Raw genomic sequence first — 13,940 nt, 5'->3', positions numbered from 1 at the left:
TAAATTTAAATTTTACAAGAGCTCCAGTGAAGTTAAAAATGTTCTATTCCGTTCATATTGTACCCCAATGTATGCATGTCACCATGGGAAAATTATCACCAACGTGAATTAATCGCTTGCGTGTTGCATTCAATAATGCATTTAGAATTATTCACCATTTGCCCAAACATTATAGCGTAGGCTACGTGAACATCAAGTCTTGTGTAACATTGTATGTCATATAACATTTGATGCATTACAACGGAAAAGGGCCTTTTTTTTGTTGGGTAATGTGAATCATCGTCAAACTCTATTGTTGATTCCCTGATAAGGTATGACTGCTATCGTAACTCAAACTACCTCCTTCATTATAATACCACTATGTAGGCTATGCCGTTACCTAGCCTTGATGGCTGCTATGGCACAGCAGTGATATCAACATTCATCGATTGATAAAGTTTAAATTTCTTTTTATAGTTGGGTGTTTGAACAGATTAAGTATGATATTTCATTTTGAATATTGATTTTTGTTTCGCATGTTTAATTTGTGTGATATGGATCGCATGATCTGAAATGGACGATTGTTTAATAAATTTATTGCTTACTTCAGCGTCATTCCTGTGAATGTACTTCTGTTTGTCTTTTGTTTCTGTGTATTTTTTTGTGTGGATCGTATGTGGACAATCGTGTCCGATGCCGGCGATCGACAATAAATATTTGCAGACAACAAACTGAGCGAACTATTGAGAAAACGACGAAGTGCATAGAACATAGTTTGATTTGTATTTAGCACTGATTTTGAATATAAAAATTTGAAATATTAGTATTTTTCAAGCTCTACAGCAGCATTTTTGACTGTTATTCCACTCCCAAATTTCTTTTGAAAATGCTCTCAAAATGCACCAAATTAAATGTAATTGTAAAAAATTTTCTGGGGGAGGCCCCCCAGACCCCCCGCCGTGGGTGTCGCCTTTGGCGACACGCCCGCAAGGTTCGCCTGATATCGCCCTCCAACAATTCTTGGATATGCTGCCTTGCAGCCCCCCCAATTCAGGAGGCCACCAGCCGCCACTGGTTGCATGGATATGTTTTATATGAAACGGCAAGATCATAGCAACCTACTGTAGGCCTAAATACATGGCCATGCCAACGTAAAAGTTTTAGACATGACTGAAGGCTGATTTGCTGAGCTAAATAGCGGTTATAATCGCTAGCATTTGCTAGTCTGAGTAATCGTATTTTTTTGCTTAGGCTATGTCATTTTTATGCTGCTGATGCCATGAAATACATTAAATATTTGATCTTGTGTGATAGCCCAGACTCTAGATTTATATGGATAAAATAAAAAGGACAAGATAATAAGACAGTTGCTATATTAATCGAACTTGGACTGTTGTCAAAAGTGCTGATGGTCTTGCGGGGAACACTCTTGATGCTTCAGCTCATCATGAAGAGCAAGGTAGGCAATAAAACCCTGAAAAGTCGGGTCAAACCGAAGACAAAAATGGTACCGATTGTGTTCTTTTTTTAAAACTCAAAAGAGAAAGGTCGGGAAATAATGTGATAACATTTTGGACCTGATATAAATTTAAAAATGAGCCCTGTCGCTAGAAGACTTTAGCTGTTGTCAAGCGACAATAAATAACACCATAGGCTAAGTTTCAAGATCAAGCAGCTGGTTCGGGTGTGTGCTTGAGCAACGCATTCTAAGGACTGCTCTCCATTCGGCGGCACCTAATGGATGGAATAATTCACTTCACTATCAATCTCGGTAACCGGCCCTGCGTCAAGAGCCTCTACAAGTTTGCGAAACTACCAGGAATAGCCAATCAAGGCTTTGTCAGTCCGAAGGTAAAGATTCAAAGCCAACCAATCTTGAATGATTCTATTTGTGTGAACACTGACTAGCCTACAACCTAAAAAATTTCTAAATTGTGCAACATCACCAGTTTATCTAAAGGCGCATTAGCCTACTGGATGAATCAAGTTATGCGTGTGATGATGATTACATTTTGCAATTTCTGTTTTAAGTTACTTTTAGACATAGCATCTTTTCACAAATTAGGACTAGGTGGGCAAATTAAAAAAAAGGGCACTTTTCGCGCGTAAATGATGGGAAAAAGGGCATTTTTTCCCGAGCATAAACTATGCAAGCTTAAAAATGTAGATTTCTCAGGCAAATTGTGCGTAAAAAAGCATATTAGGCTATACCTAGACCAGGGTGGTCCAAACCCTGAAGCTTTTGTGCGACCCGCGAACACTTTGTGCATGCCGGAATTATCAGTGCTAAATCCAAGGTTTAAAAATACACCTACGTTTTATAAATACATTAGCCTACATTTGCCACAACCCTAAATAAGTCGCGCATAATCTGGTCAATAGGTAACTATGAGCAGGGCCGGATTAAGGGTTTATGGGGCCCTGGGCTGAGCTGAAAGTGGGGCCCTTATCAAGTGACATTTTTCGCTAAAAATTAATGGTGGAGTGGAGCTACGACACGGGCCCAGTTGCATGTATCTGTGGCACCGAGCCCCAAACAGCGGACCAGTAGCGTAGCCAGAAAAAAATTGTGGGGGGGCCAAATATTTGATGAATTGAAGGGAACAACAAAGTGTTTGATTTAAAGCCATCGCCACTTGATGTGCAGTGGCGTATCCTGGTGGGTTGAAGCAATAAAAGTGGTAGGAGGGTTAGAGTGTGCCGAAGGCACGCGTATTCTAGGGGGGTCCGGGGGCATGCCCCCCCGGAAAATTTTTGAAAAATTACACTCAAATAATGGATTATAGCGCTTTCTGAAAACACTTTTAGGGTAATATTTGTATGAAATTTATTAGCAGATAAACAGCTATTAACTTATTAAAGATAGCTTTTACACACAAACGGGCAAAAACTGCGGCTAAAATTAAAGAAAACTAAAAACTCAGCTACACAAAAACTCAATAACTACACAAAAACCCAACAGAGTAAGCCATTCTGAAATTGCTTCCACAAATTACAATAGTTCAAAGAAACGTAAATCGCGTAAATTTTGCGCGATTTACAATTGGCAAAATTTATTGGTGTCTTTCTGTGTGTCTAAAACAAGTCCTTGGGGGTGTTAATAGCCAGATGTCTTGGAAAACGATATAAATTTCTACAAACTTTATTATATTTTCAACAAAGGGCCCAACTTTGGAATCCAAACTTGGAAAATTTGGGGAGCATGGCCCTTTTCGCCCCTCCCCCTGGCTACGCCTATGCAGCGGATCACCTTCTTGTTTGCCCTCGGCTTGCCACCCGGTGCAGTAGGTGGGACCTGTCAGTGTATAACTCCGTTGCGGAAGAATGTGTCAATCTGTGGTGTACGGTATCAACGAACTTTAGAAGACTCGATAGAAGAAGAAGAACTGCATCATATCTAACTGACCATCTTGTATCAGATAATGTCTTCAAAACAGGCAAACCATCTAGGAATTTTCGATGGACTTGCCAACGATGAGTAGACGAGAGCCATGAATAAAGGCTTTGCAACAATTCTAAAAGCTCAGCGGCAGAACGGCATGTTTCTACAGGACATTTAGGCTACCGATTAAATTAAGTGAATGTGCTGTGCAAGGGACATATTGAGCTACACTACATTTCTCGCGCAGAAGAGCTTGAAGACCGTTATACTTGCCACTCATATTGGCAGCATTATCATAACTTTGACCCGCAATCCGTACCATTTTCGGATATAAAAGTATCAAATAAATATGTTTTTTGTTAAAAAAACGAAGAAAAATTGAATAACTGGGATTGGGCAGGGGTGCTGCAGCACCGCAGCACATATGGGTGAGCCGCCCTTGCTTGTTTGAGATATAGTCCAGTCGTTGAAGGGTTTTACCTTGACTTAATTGGTGTAAAGCTGAAATTTTGCACATTGGTTCTGTTCATTATGTACAATGACCAAAAAAAAATCCCCGTCAAAATTTTTTGGTGAAAAAAAGTTATCCGCTATTTTCGAAATTCCGCCATTTTTTTCAAAATGGCGGATATACAATTACTGAATTATTCAATTTTTATGAAATTATAGTTAGTGTTGGTGCTCATTTAAAAGTAAATTTTATACTGCAATTATTTCACACTGGCAAAGTTTTGGTCCACCGTGATTGCCGGAGGAAGTTTACGGATACACGGAAAAAGAGTTCAGAAAAAATGCCTGCAAAGAAATTACCGTCTGTGACAAGGAAATTCAAGCTTCTGGAGCCTCCAGTAGGCTATACTGCGTCAAAAAGGTGCTGATAGGATTAATGCTGCTAGTACTAATAGAGGGGACAATACTGTTGCGACAGCTGGTCGAAAAGTACACATAGACTGTCGTAAACGTTATACCAACCCAATCGATATACACTGCAGCTTAAGACGAACAGAGAGGAAAGTGGGTCCTGCCTCACGGGGAAACAAAGTGTTCGAATTTTTGATGGCAATTTCCACAGTAAGACTCATTGTTTGTTTTGTGGGACTGGAGTTCTCACGGACAGACCTGGCTTTAGTTTTGTTAAAACAGATGTTTTTGCAAGGACTATATTAGAGTGTTGTGAGAGACGTTCTGACAATTGGTCAATGGTCATGCGCCATGAAAGGTCGTATTGAATATTACGGTAGCGATTTGCATGCTGCAGACTGTTTATACCATCATTCTTGTAGTGTTAATTTTATATGTGGATTTAACGTACCCTTGCAATGCGGCAGAGTACCTGAGGCAAAACGTCTAAAATCTGGGCGACCTAAGGATGAGGAACAGGACCAGGCATTTCTAAAGATGTGTTCCCATCTTGAACGGAATGATGAAGAACAGTTAACGATATCAGACCTCAGATCTAAAATGAAGGAGTTTTTAGCAAATGATGATTGCCTTCCTTAAGGATCAAAATATCTGAAGACCCAATTATAGAAACAGTGTGGTGAATCTATTTATATAGCTGAAGGTCAGGGCCTTCATTGCATTGTCACTATGAGAGAGAAGACATCCGAAATCCTCCGATCTCATTACCTAAAAACAAGACATGAGGATGATGAAAAGTCACAAAAGAGAGAAATAGTTAAAACTGCGGCAAGGCTCATCAATAATGGTGTTCCAACTGTTAATGATCACTATCCAAGCACAGACGCACTCCTAAATAATAATAATAATCGTGTTTCATTTGCGCCCAAGGCGATACATAACATACAATGACACTGCGATCACAGATGTGATAGCCTACAACAGACGACAGGAGGCAGCGAAGTGATATATAGGCTTAGTCTTCGAGTCAGCTTCTCTCCTTATTTTGGGTTGCCATTAAGTGTCTGTGTCTAGACACAGTCGCGTGCTCTGGAGCGGTGTCGAACCCACATCCTTTCGAACGTCGCGCAGACGTTCTCACCACTTCGCTACGCAACCGACACTCAATCTCGGTCCTGAAGACGCAGAAGACATCCTGAAGCGCAGAAGGCATCCTGAAGCGCAGAATACATCACTGGCTGGTTATGTACCTTTTTCTCAGGATCAAACCCTGAGGAATATTGTGAATGGTGTTGTGGCCGAGAATGACGTTAATGTAGGCATAAACAAACGAAAAATGATCGACTTGATCAGTAAAACACTTCAGGGTAGTCAAAAGGCTGCAAAGTGATCAATGTCCCAGGGGATGCTGATGTTCCGATTGTGAAGGCTACTGTTGTTAATGTAATGTCATACTCGACAACGTTGATTGAAGAAGACACAGATCTGTTGGTCCTGCTTCTTCATTATGCGCAACAAGCAAACAAAGATCTATATTTCCGTTCCGACAAGGAAAATGCTGACAAAGTGTATCAAATAAACGAACTGAAAATGGTGATGGGTGAAGAATTATGTTCCCAATTACTTTTTCTACATGCCTACACTGGATGTGACACAGCATCAAGAATCTTTGGTGTTGATAAGCAATTTGTCTTTCACAAGCTGGTAAAGGGTGCTGCTACTCTGAAAGACTGTGCCAATTACTTCCTTCTTCCAAAGCAGACAGCAGCATCCATTGTGAACAAAGATTGTCAAGCAATGGTTGTGATTTTTGGGGGCACGCGGACGGATTCCCTCTCGTCATTGCTACAGATTACTAATAAAAAAGTAGTCTCTTCCCAATCATTTGTGACGCCTACCAGAACGCCCAGAACGCCTACCACCTACTGAGTCATCGACAAAATTTCACTGTCTAAGGGTTTACTACCAAATAATGGTCTGGCTAGGACAGGAGGTGATATGGAAACTTACAGGTGGGGTTGGAAACTGGAAGGCAGTCAGTTTGTGACAACAGAGTCGGACATGGATGCTGACCCAGATTCCCTCTTATAGAACCTACAGCAACTGTACAACTGGCTGTAGCACTGCCAGGTGGAGCTGTAGGCAGAATAATCTACCCTGTACCGCATCATGTGGACAGTGCAACTTGATGCCTGTAACAATACGTACAATCAGTCATTACTGGATGAAGATGATGACCAGGACTAATTGATGGAGGTTTTTACGTAATTTAACGTGGAAAGTAACCGCTCACACATCATTGGCCAGTTGTTCAATTTTAAGTTATCTGTTATTTTTTCTTGCCTTCAACCGCACTACAGTATATAACCTTGTGAAGTTTTATTTTGAATGTTATTCGCTCTGAGGATGCGCGTTCTCATGGTGCGCGAAACGTCAGTAAAGCAATAAACCATCCTGTTTGTTGTAGCTTTTACTTTCAATTTCATCAGATGAACGTTGCAACTAGTACTAGAAGCGATAATTGTCCTAATGAACACCCAAACTTTTCAGTATTCAACTGAATGTAAATAACTTAATAAGTGGTCTGCCATTCCTGTACAGCCAATGTTTCACGTTATTGGTTTTGTTTCATATAAGTCTTTCCATTAAACTAATGAGTTAATTTCATTTTCAATTGTTTTAATGAATTCTTTACCACCTTAAGCTTAGGGATAGACGCCAGAATTAAAGCTCTAGCATGAATATTAAGTGAATTATTGTCATTACACTGTTTTGTCGGCCATCTTGAAAATGACAACTTTCCGGTGCTCTGATTCTCCTAGATTTTTAATATATTATTCTTGATGATAGCCTAAATAGGCCTACTAGAAAAAACCTTTTGGAAAACCTTTTGTAGAAAATTTGTCTTGTTTTTAAATTTTTGTTTGAAAAGTTTGTTTATCCGCCAGTTTGAGAAAAAAATTGGCGGATTTTCAAAAAAAGCGGATAACTTTTTTTCACCAAAAGATTTTCACGGGGATTTTTTTTTGGTCAATGTACATAATCAACAGAAGCAATGTGCAAAGTTTCAGCTTTACACCAATTAAGTCAAGGTTCGACCCTTTTTTTCGCTTCAACGACTGGACTAATACGAATTAAAGCAGTAATCTCCAGCTGTGCAACTAAAAAAATTAGTAAATTTTTTCTTTGAAGTGGGGGCCCCCACAAGTGGGGGCCCTGGGCTTCAGCCCAGTCCGCCCCCCCCTTAATCCGGCACTGACTATGAGGGAACAATGTCGGTTTGTGACGACACAAACGTAGGCTAGGTTGATATTTTGCTTTTTGTTGCTAGCACTTTCTCCGTTATGAAGCGATTAAAACGCGACACAAGGAACAGAATGGCTGATGAAACCCTGGATTCCTGCTTACGTCTGTCGACCACTGAATTTAAACCAGAGATCGACACTATATGCAAAAACAATAAATTGTTTTGGTTTGCTAACTTATTGACTTGTTATGTACCTGTATCGTATCTTTTTTACTAACTGAAAATCACTTTTTGAGTCGCAAGCAGAGATTAAAAAGTAAGTTAGGCGTGCACCAAAACATTAGGTCGATCAGAACAGCAAACTCAATCCTTTCATTGCAACTGTATTTTGTCAGCGACAAGATTTGTTAATGTTCATAGCCTGCGAACAGTAAGAATATACCGTAGCTAAAACAGATCGAAATCTATAGAAAAGAAGTTCAAAATCGCAACCTAGTTAAGTTTTTATTTAACAACGTTTCTACTTTCAGCAACGCGTTATCATTTCTCACTATGCGGCCCGTGAAGTTTTTCTCAGACCCTAATGTGGCCCTTCATGTTCGCAGTCTTGGACCACCCTGACCTAGACTAAACATTTGAGACCCATAACACAGGCCAACAAAAGAGATAAAAAAAATTTGTGTCCGCAATGTAAGATGTGATTTGGGGTATATTGACTTGAGGCTGCTGATTTCAAAAATCACATCAGATTTTACGCATTACATCAGGTTTTTGAGATTTTTGCATGATCTTTTTTCTCATAATATTGGCTTTTTGGCCGAACTTTCTCTTACTGTTACCGTTTTATAAAGACCTTATGAGCCAATAATGTTTAAAAATTTGTCATATTCATGGAAATGATTTTATTTTGTAACATTTAGAGATGTATGATAATTGATGACACCATGACCATTGGAGTGACCGACCTATCTTCAGAAGGTACACTAGTCAGAAGGCCCCCTAGCTAGATGGTCCACTGGTCAAAAAAGGCACCTAGACCATCTGGCTGGTGGACCATCTGTCTATGGTAGACTATCCAACTTATGTACCTTCTGAGAACTGTCCATAAACCACACCTTACAGGCAGGGTTACATTCACTTTCGCCTGAATGTTTAGTACCACTCCATTTTTTGATATATAACATCGGTTTTATCTTTTTCGCTGAACGTGGAGATTTAAGCTTATGTGAAACTTGTCTATAACTCATTCTTATTTGAATTTTCATGTATTCAGATTTTTTCATATTAGCAAAGTGTTAATTCTGTTTGTGGTGTGAATAAGTAGCAGGATGGCATCTTCAAGGAGAAAGTGTGAAAACGACCCTGATGTTTTTTGTTACATAGCCTATGTGGCAGTTATACTGTTCCTAACCATAGGCAAACCATAACAAGTTTTATGAACAAGCATATCTTGCATACTTTAAAATTCGCCTGGGTGATCAGGACAAATCATGGGCTCCACATAGCCTACTGCATGTAAAGCTTGTGTGGAAAACCTAAGACGATAGAGGATAGAGCAATGAAAATCCTAAATCCACTCACAACATTCACGAAAATCATGCAAGCAAAAGTTTGTCCCAGAGTAACGTTTCCCAAATGTGCATGTGAGTTTCCTTTTTTCTGTAGAGTTGAACCTGTTTTAAGTGTCTATTACTCTATTCTATTCAATTTCTTCAATTTTATTTTTCTTTGCTGGCGCAAACATATAGCAAATGACATTACAAACACACAACTGTAGCACCAACAATAAGGAAAAATGGCAAAACCAAAAGGTTTAAAATATGCATTGGGAATTTGCACAGCCGCCAAACCTACTTTTTAACACGAAAAAAATAACAATGTAGCCTACTCTTGTAAAAAAAGGACTTTGAACGTTTAGTGTTAGCAGATAAACTTTGAAGAATTGGATTCAAGTTACCAGATTTCAATAAAATAAAAAAATAAAACAGGTCTTGAAATACCTCTATGTTTTCATTAATATTATGTTTGTATCTCTTGTGTAGACTTTAGACTTTATCGTGATGAATTTAGACTTTATCGTACCTTGTTGACAAAAAAACCTTGTTGACAAAAAAGGGTTCAAATTCCATGAAACGTCATAGTTTACCAATATAAACCAGGAGTCGATTTTACCAATTTTTACCTAAACAGCATTCAGATATCATAAAATCCTGATGTGATACAAAAAATCTGCTGTGATTTTTGAATTTACCACCCAAAATATACCCTAGAATAACATTTACTATGCTGACACAAAAAGTGTGTTGCCTTGTGTAATTGATTCCTTTATTTATCCCTGCCCACAATATTTTATAAATAATAATCTAATAAAATTTAATCTAGCGACATTTAGTTGATATAATTGAACAACTATGATAATAGCCATAAAAGAAACAACGATGATAATAGCCTACAGTAACAAACACAACCGCTAAGATATTACAATGAGTTGAATCTTTGCAGAATTAGATGATTCTAAAGAGCTGGTATTTTACTTTAATGAAAATCAGGAAACAAACTTCGGTAATTCAGACATTTAAAATCTCACACAAAATTTGAGGTGCTCGCAACACAAATTGATAATTAATCTGCTTGAATGGAACATTATAAGGAAATTATAAGTAAAGTCAAAGCTAGGCTGATAAGTTCTGAATGTATGCTGAAGCTTTCCATTTAGCTGTTCATTCTTTAACTTGGATCTAACTTAAACAAAAATTAAGTCTTAAAAATTGCCCACCTAGTTTCAAACTAGGTGGGCAAAGAAAGGGCTAGGGGGGCAAGCAAAGGGACTAGGTGGGCAATTGCCCACCTAGTTTATATGTGAAAAGATGCTATGCTTTTAGAAGATTAAGATTTCGGAAACTTGCCTTTAAATAAAATGCCTACTTTAGGCCTACGCTTCGCTATATCAATAAATTAAAAAAGTTTACGATCCTGACTGACTTTTTTTTACCTATTTCAGAAAGATGGGCTAAGTCTGAAAAACTGTAGTTGAGACGCAAAGGGAATAAAGTGAAATACATACCGTACCGTAGTAGACTATGAACTGCGTTGCCTACAGTGTATTTAAAAATAATACAGTCACTAACTTAATAAATCTATCACGCAACAAAATATATTTTTGGAATAGGCTACATTCAAGCTGCTAACCTAAAGGCCAACTCCTGTAAATTATCATAAACTTAGTGTTATAGTTGGTAGCCTAGTTTATGAGAAGCACTTAGCTAATACAGACGATTCTCTAATAAAAAAAAGGTAGGTAGGCCTACCGTAGTCTATTAGGCGCAACGGTAGATTAAATATTGGAATCAATGTTTGATACGAAAGGCATAATTTAATTTTCATAGGAATTAACAACCTGGGTAGCTGATGGGCTGTCCTATCATCATACAGGCTTATTGGTTGCCTGAGCATTTTCTGCTTCTCATCTGCATAAAAAATCACCAACATAATGTCAAACAATCCCCATTGAATAGATATCAGGTATAGGATATAGCTTACATAAAAATCTCTGATTTAAAAATTGAGCTGGTTAGGCCTACTAGAACAAGTTGTTAATTAACGCAGTAAGAAAGGTGATGGCCGCCGATTCCATTTCCCACCAAAAAAATACAACCAAAAGGCACAATATGGGCTAGGCTGTCAAAGCGCTTCACCCTTTGATATTGAGACAAAATAGGGGAGACTGGGGTTTGTTGGAACATTTTCTAGAAATGTCCACGTAACAAAAGAACCCTTTGCAATTCAAAGTAAAATTTTCTCAATAACCTTGACTAACCTGTTGTCTAACACTGTAATAAAGAAAAATTCACCACACATTAAAACATTTCTCATAAATTTAATTTTACCAACAGCAGTCAAATGTTCCAACAAACCCCGGTGCTGGGGTTTGTTGGAACATCACACAGGGTTTGTTGGAACATTACTTTTTCTTTACAAACATTTCACAAAAAGCAGTATATTATTGTATTTTAAATAAAAAATGTGGAAAGGTTTATTATGTTTCACTTAAGGTAGAATAGTATATGTAAAATGATGGATTACCATGGCTTTTGCAAACAAACAATTTTTTTTAGTCCAAACTGTTTGAAATGAAAAAAATAATATTGCTTGTTCATGATGATGGTCTAAGAAAATGATATCACAAGCATTAGTACACAACCACAAACAACACTGAATTTAACAAATTTATTGGAGATTATATATATCTAGCTAAATCCACAGAAAACACAAATTTTTCTTGGCGACGCTTAGTGCCTTTCAGATTGGAAGGTTTCGATAACTTAAAGACAATGTCACAAAGGTGATGAGTGAAATCAGAATTATCACTATTTTTGGAACAAATGTAGGACATTCATCAAGCATTTTGGATTGCCCACAGCATCGTAAGAATCGAATAGTCACATCACTATCATCAAAAACATCAATAATTTTCCCAACAAAGTGCTGTAAACGCTTCGAAGTGTTGAATTTGACAAAAACAAATTCTCCTTCTTGAATGTCAGATAGTTTACTCTTGGAAAGATAAACATAGGTGGAATTGAATTTCCAATTGCACTTATTGCACAACACAATGTGACAAGCTTTCCTCGTTCTGCAGAAACAATAGCGCCTACTTGTTTTACACTAGATGGAGCCACAACCTTACAGGGCTTTTGCACAGTAGGGCAACCTGTTTTATCCAGGTTCCATATTTTGTAAGGTGTGAAAGAATCCCTGTCTATTACAGAGGAGAGGTTATTAAAAAATGTCACATTGTGTAGATTAAAGCTGGTTGCACGGCTTAAATGATGTACTTTCTGGTGTTCGCAACGATAGATTTGGATGCCTCTTCATAAATCCTTGCAACCAGTCACATCCAGCTGACTTGCCTTGCTCCCAAGAGTCTGGAAACTTCAGGCCAAGCTCCTTGGCATAATCACATGCCAGCTTTTTAACTTCTTTAGTTGACAAGCCATAATATAAAGCTGATGCTTTTAAAATATAATTCATTAACTCAGCTTCTTGAACAGCAGTAAAAACATTTCTGTTATTGAAACATCCATAATGAGGTAAATTTACTTCATCCGGATTACTATTTGCAGATGGTAATTTCTGTCGATGCTTTAAGCAATACCTCCTTAATGTCACATGAGGAATATCATATACTGTTTTGCAACAGTTCGACATAGTCTTTTTTGGATTAATGCTTCCATCATCACCCTTTCCATAACATCTGTTGGCATTGTAGCACATTGTGTTTTTTGCTTATAAGTACGCATACTGATTATCAATTTAAGAAAGTTTCTAGAATTGTTGACAACTAAAAAGTATAATATTGTAATAAATAAGTTGTTAGATATGTATTATTAAAATCATTGGTCATTGAAAAAGACAAGTTTATGCACAAACACAACTTTCACTTAATTGAGGTTATTAGAACATGTTCTAACTAACCCCATGAGAGATGTTCTAACAAACCCCATAAGCTAAACTGAAATAAATAAGTTAAATTTGCAAATCTGGTCACAATTAAGCAAACTTTTTTTGTACTTTGCAACAGCTCTACCTTTGTAGGTAACACAAATAAAAACTTTTTTTTATCTTCCTTTTTCCTTCAGGTAGGCAAACTTTTTAGGCGGTACCCAAATTTACTTTTAGACATCAATAACAAACAAACACTTTTCCAGTGAGAACTCCTGGAAGGTTTGGTCAAAGAAAATCACAGCAGCAGCATTTCAGTGTTTCCAGTCGTAAAATAAAAAAAAATTCCTGTAAAATATTTTCGGGGTGCAAAAAAAAGCAATGTTCTAACAAACCCCATGTTCCAACAAACCCCAGTCTCCCCTATATCTGCTTTTAGGCTATCACTCAAACGGTGAAAAGATGTAGGCCTAATTAAACGTTTGGGCTGAGGTCGTTAAAACCATTCACAGCAACACGAAGATAATTCACAAATTAGTGGAAGTTAAATTTTATGATGCTTGAACTTCTTGTGGAACTCAAACAGAACACTTACATTTTACAATAGCCTACTTCTCTAAAGGATATGATGCGAAAGCCCATAACACTGATATAGGCTACAATCTGACACAAGAGCAGAAAAACTACTCTTTCCATCCAAGCGTTTTTACTACCAGTGATTGAGACTAGGCTATATAGCACCACTGGCACCGCATAAGAGTCTTTCTGGCCAGAATGAGGAAGTGGGGAGTTTATTGTAATGCATATAATAAATATTCTGTAGGCTACGGTAGTTGTAAGTATTTTTCACTAGCAGTGCAATGATATTTTTGTTTATTCTTCAATTGGTTGTTCTGCATTGTTTGCAGTTTCTTCGGTAACTTCTGGTTCAGTTGGGGCCTCATTTGTTGCTGGGGATGGATCCTTAGCTTCCTGAGTGGAAGGAGCGTCAGTTTCCTGAGCAGAAAGAGCATCAGCTTCCTGAGTCGG

Source organism: Aplidium turbinatum, chromosome 3 (genome assembly GCF_918807975.1).
Source record: "Aplidium turbinatum chromosome 3, kaAplTurb1.1, whole genome shotgun sequence".
NCBI classification, from domain to species: Eukaryota; Metazoa; Chordata; class Ascidiacea; order Aplousobranchia; family Polyclinidae; genus Aplidium; species Aplidium turbinatum.
This window is presented reverse-complemented; position numbering follows the sequence as displayed.